The sequence below is a fragment of the Apteryx rowi genome, unplaced genomic scaffold (genome assembly GCF_003343035.1).
Source record: "Apteryx rowi isolate R43461 unplaced genomic scaffold, aptRow1 scaffold_940, whole genome shotgun sequence".
Classification (NCBI taxonomy): Eukaryota; Metazoa; Chordata; class Aves; order Apterygiformes; family Apterygidae; genus Apteryx; species Apteryx rowi.
This window is the reverse complement of record NW_020451250.1, coordinates 186,899-191,416: the sequence shown is the minus strand read 5'-3', so window position 1 is coordinate 191,416 and position 4,518 is coordinate 186,899. Positions and strand designations below refer to the sequence as shown.

The following is a 4,518-nucleotide window of genomic DNA, read 5'->3' as shown; positions in this document are numbered from 1 at the left end:
TCAAAAAAAGACTTTTGTAAAAATCTACAAAACCCACCCAAAATAACCTCAAAAAAAAAAAAAGGCAAAACTGGCAGGAAACAGGGCTTCTGGGGGGGGCGGGGCCAGAGCCTCCCACCTTCCCCCCCCATTGGCCAACCCTGCCTGGCAGCCCGTGAGGTCACAGCAGTGGGGCAGGGCCCCCAGGGAACCAATGGGGGTTCGGAGAAGGGCGCGTCGGCCAATGGGGTGGAGGCTCCGGCGCCCCTCATTTGCATACGACACCCTTTATCAGGGGGCGGCGGGGGGGCACTTGCCGGCAGGACGCGACGGTGATGGGGCGGCGAGCGATGGTGGCCACCACTAGCTGCAGGCCCCGGCCGGGTCCCTCCTCGCAGGCGCTGGAGGTCGGTCCCGTGGTGGCGGCGGTGACGACGGAGACAGCGGGGGGCCGGACCCTCTTGCGCTTCGCCTCCAAGATGCTGCGGCAGCTGGGGAAAGTGCGGATGACGGCGGAGGCCAAGCGGCTGGTGAAGACCTTCCTGGCCGGCCTCTACAGGCAGGTTTTGGCCGAGGCCGAGCGCCTGCGCTGCACCCGGCAGCTGCCGGCCGCCGGCGCCCCCGAGGTGCGGGTGGCTTTGCAGCGCGTCATGCCCCGAGTGGTGGCCAAGGTCGCCGGGCACCGCGGCCCCCTGAGCTTCCCCGAGGAACCTCCGTCTTCCCGATGCCGGAGACCTTTCCGGAGCTGAGAGGACGCGGGCGAGATCAGAGAGTCATTGTCCTTCCTGGAGAATAAAGTTAATTTTTTTTTCCCTTCATCAGGGCTGCCTCCGTGTCCTTCCTCCTGTCGTGGGGCAGCGGGTGGGTGGTGGCACTTGGAGGGTCCCCCCCAAAGGCCACCATGGGACCGGCGTCCCCAAGCATCACCCCATCACACAGTGTGTTTATGGCTGCGAACGTGCCAGGAGCACCGAGTCCAGGAGTTTTGGGGCTGAGGAAGTCACATCCCAGCCCTGCGAGGAGGTTGCATCCAGCCCAGGTTGTCCATGGAGCCATCTAGGGCTGGAGAAGATGGTGTCCACCTCCATGTCCTGCTGCTTTCGGGTACCCCAGGAGGAGGGTGTGGGAGTTGGGATGGCTCCTGGGGTCTTCACCTGTCCCGCTATCCTGCCGCAGGGATCGCTGGGGCGCTCACAGCCCCCAAATGGGTCTTCTGCAATCGGAAGCAGCCCAGCGGAAAAGGGCTGGAGCCCCCAGGGCTGCACCAGGAGCCCTATGTCAAGGCCACTTTCCAGCTCCGTGGGGAAATATTGGAGATATTCCAGATTAAACACACGTTTTGGTGGCTCTGCGTTGTTCCAACCCCACTGAGGGCCATCTTCTTCTTCCAAGGGATCACTATGAACAAGCCCAGGTCTCTCACGTTGGATTTGGTCTGTCCTGAATGATCTAGGAGAAGCTGCAGGACTCCTCTCCTGCATTCCCGAGATGGTTCATCCCCATAAGCTCCCTCCTCCCACCTTTTCCTTTCGAGATGAAGGACACACAGACCAAAAGCTGATGTTAAAACCCACTTTTATTGCAATGCCAGGGTGAACTCGCTCCAGCCCTTTGGGAAGGTGCCTCAGCCCATGGTTTGAGGGCTTTTTCTCAGCTGTTTTTCTCCAGAAAGCCTCATGCGGCCTCGTTTTTTTTTTTTTTTTCCACCCATTCAGTTCCAGCCTGAACGTCACTTTGTGCTCAGGTCGCATCTCCCTCGCGGTGGCTTGTCCCCAGGACCGCCACAGGCTGAGCTCTGATCTTCTCGGCATCGTCAAGGCAAACATCGGATCTTTTAAAATAAAGGTGGGTGCATCCAACTTCTTCACGTTAGGCGGGTCTCTCCGGCCGATTTCTGCCTCCTTCCTCTTCTCCCGCCCCCTGCTTGTTCCCAGGTCACCCGAGGGGGGAAGAGGGGCTGGTTTTCAGCTTCAGAGGAAGTTTTTCATGATGGGGGCAGGCCACCGCTCTGCCCCTTTCTCCAGCATCACTTCCTGCAAGGCGGCTTTCACTTGCGAGGAGCCGACGGTCTGGAGCTGGCTGCGCTGCCGCAGGCGCTCGGCCTTGATGGACACCTCGGTGTAGATGTTGTTCAAGAAGTCCCTCATCAGCCCCTTCGCCAGGCATGAGAAGTTGTGGTTGCCCCTGCGGAGCCGCTGGAGGATCTTGGAGTCATAGGAGTTGCCTTTTCTCCCCGGCCGGTTCTTGTGTTTCCTCGCGGATTGGGATTTGGGGGATTTGGCCGGGGATTTCCGTCTGTAAGACCGCCGTCTCCGCTGCTGGCGGGATCTCCTCCGTCCTCCCGTAGCAGAAGCCATGGCTCCGTCCTGTGCCCCGTGCTGCCCAGACCCCTCCACCTTGCGAATGCCATCGGCCTCTCCGGCTCGGCCTTTTTATACCCAACGGGATGCAAATGAGGGGCCAGCACGGAGCCCTGCCATTGGCCGGAGGGGACAATACCCTCCCACGTGTCACAATAGCAAGATGGCTGACCACATCCTCCGTCGCACGGTGGACAAGCCAGCAGGGGCCATCTTGGACGCTGCGAAGCCAACGGCTCTGCCCCGTGGCTGGAGATTCGTTAATTCGGGGTGAAAACCCTGCGATTTGGGGGCGTCTCCCCATCCCGGTGGCCACCGAGGCTGGACGAGACCCGTTGCCGGTCCCAGATTTCCCAGCCGGGGCAAACGCTGAGCTGCTCCATCTTTCGCTTTCCTTGAGAGCTGCCGAATGGCCGAACGCAGGGAGCCAACGGGTTGCTTGTTCTCAAGGTGGTTCCCCCAGTCGAGAGCTTTCACCAGAGCTCGTGATTTCAACCCTTCACCCCGCCAAAACCCAACAAGACCCAACGCAATCAAAAATACCGCTTGATATCTTGCTTTATTAAAAGCAAGACCTCCCACCGGCTGGCGAAGCGCCTCATAAACTCTTCTCTTTTTAAGCAGTATCTCGTCTTTAGCATCTCGGGTCTGCGGAGACGGGCAATGCCTCATCCGTGCTCCTGGCGACCGTGGCTCCTCTTAGGAATGTCGTTATCGCGGCAGGACTTCTGCTTTCTAGAGCAAATTAACCTCCCTCATAGCTGTCTTCAAGGACAGGTGATCTCAGGTAGAAACTGCACAAAAGAAAACCTTAGAAAGAGAGATTAAGATATATCAGTCTCCTCGCTGATAGAAATGTTATTTTCTTAAAATCTTTCAAGCTCTGTCTCCAAGTGACTTCCTTGTGCGATGAGTTGTTTGAAGTCTCCGCGAGGGGTGGGTCTCCTCGACAGCTTTGCGGTCGGGTTATTTGGCATCTCTGCTGTCCTTCTCGCCTGGGGGCTGGCGCCGAGATTCCTCTCCTCCTTCCTCCCCTTTATCATCGCAGTTCTTCTGCCAGCCCCGGCGGTGAAGCAGGAGGAAGGGCAGGGGTGGCCTCGTCACGAGGTGTTGCGGCTGTCTTCAACGGCCAACTTTTTGGGCACTTCCTCGGGCATCATGCGCTGCAGGGCGGCCTGCAGCTCCTTGAGGCCGATGACGCAGCGGCCGCCGCTCCTCCGGCGGCACTGGGCGGCAGATGACACCTTGTTGTACATCTGCCGCACGTAGGAGATCATGGTGCCTTTGGCCTTGGCCGAGATGGGCACCTGGTCGCGGTGAAGCTGCTGCAGCATTTTGGAGACCACGAAATCGCAGGGGCGGCAGCGGGATGCCCAGACCCGCCGCCTCCTCTTTCCCAAGCAGAAACGCAGCCTCTTGGCCTCACACAGAGCCTTGTGCTGGACCCCGAGCTGCTGCCACCACTGGGGCTTCATCGTCCTCTTCTTCTGCCCCGGTTTGGCCCCCTTAGGAGATGCTGCCATGGTTCTTGCTGCTCGTGTCGTCGCCCCCTCGCTGAAGTGACCCTGCCGCCGCCCGGCGCTTTATATAAGGGGCCGTATTCAAATGAGGGGGTGGGCTTGGCACCTGCTGATTGGTCCCTGGGGGCAATGCCGCGGCCAATAGGGCGCCGGGGACACCCAGCCGTCGCCAGGCGGGACCTGGCCGACACCATCGAAGGGATCCTGCGGGTGACCCCCCCTCCTTGGTGGCCCCAATAAGCCGAAAAATTCCTTAAAAAACCAAGCTACGGCCGGATTTTGGGGGGGATTTTGCTTAATGAAGCGGTTGAGACGCCAGAAGTGGAGATCCGGGGTTGGGGGGGGGATTATTTCAGGTTTGGGTTTCCCCCCCCCCCCCAAATSGGGGGAGAGGCGAGGCCGCGCATCCCGCCTGCGGCCTTCGGGCTGTTCCCATCGTGCACCGCGCGCCGCCGCCGCCGCCTACAGCTCCCGTCAGCCCCCTGCGCGCGGGACTCCTTTTCCCAGCGTGCCTTGCGGGGAGGGGTGGGGAGAGGCGGTGGTGCCGAGGCGCGCATGCGCGCAACGCCCCCCCCGCCCGGGATGGGCGGGGGAGGAGGAGGAGGAGGGCCCTCCGCCATCTTGTGCCGGTGTCTGAGCTGTGTGAGCGATGGGGGGGG

General features: G+C 60.5%; 1 protein-coding gene across 1 annotated transcript in view; it reads left to right on the top strand.

Annotated features, from left to right (window-relative positions):
* Positions 1 to 4,403: 4,403 nt before the first annotated feature.
* The window catches only part of LOC112978522 (zinc finger protein 585A-like), a 159,105-nt gene continuing 158,990 nt past the window's right edge, over positions 4,404 to 4,518 (top strand). The window contains exon 1 of the mRNA XM_026092121.1: positions 4,404 to 4,501. The gene's annotated coding sequence lies outside the window, so the exon portion shown is untranslated. The remainder of the gene's footprint in view (positions 4,502 to 4,518) is intronic.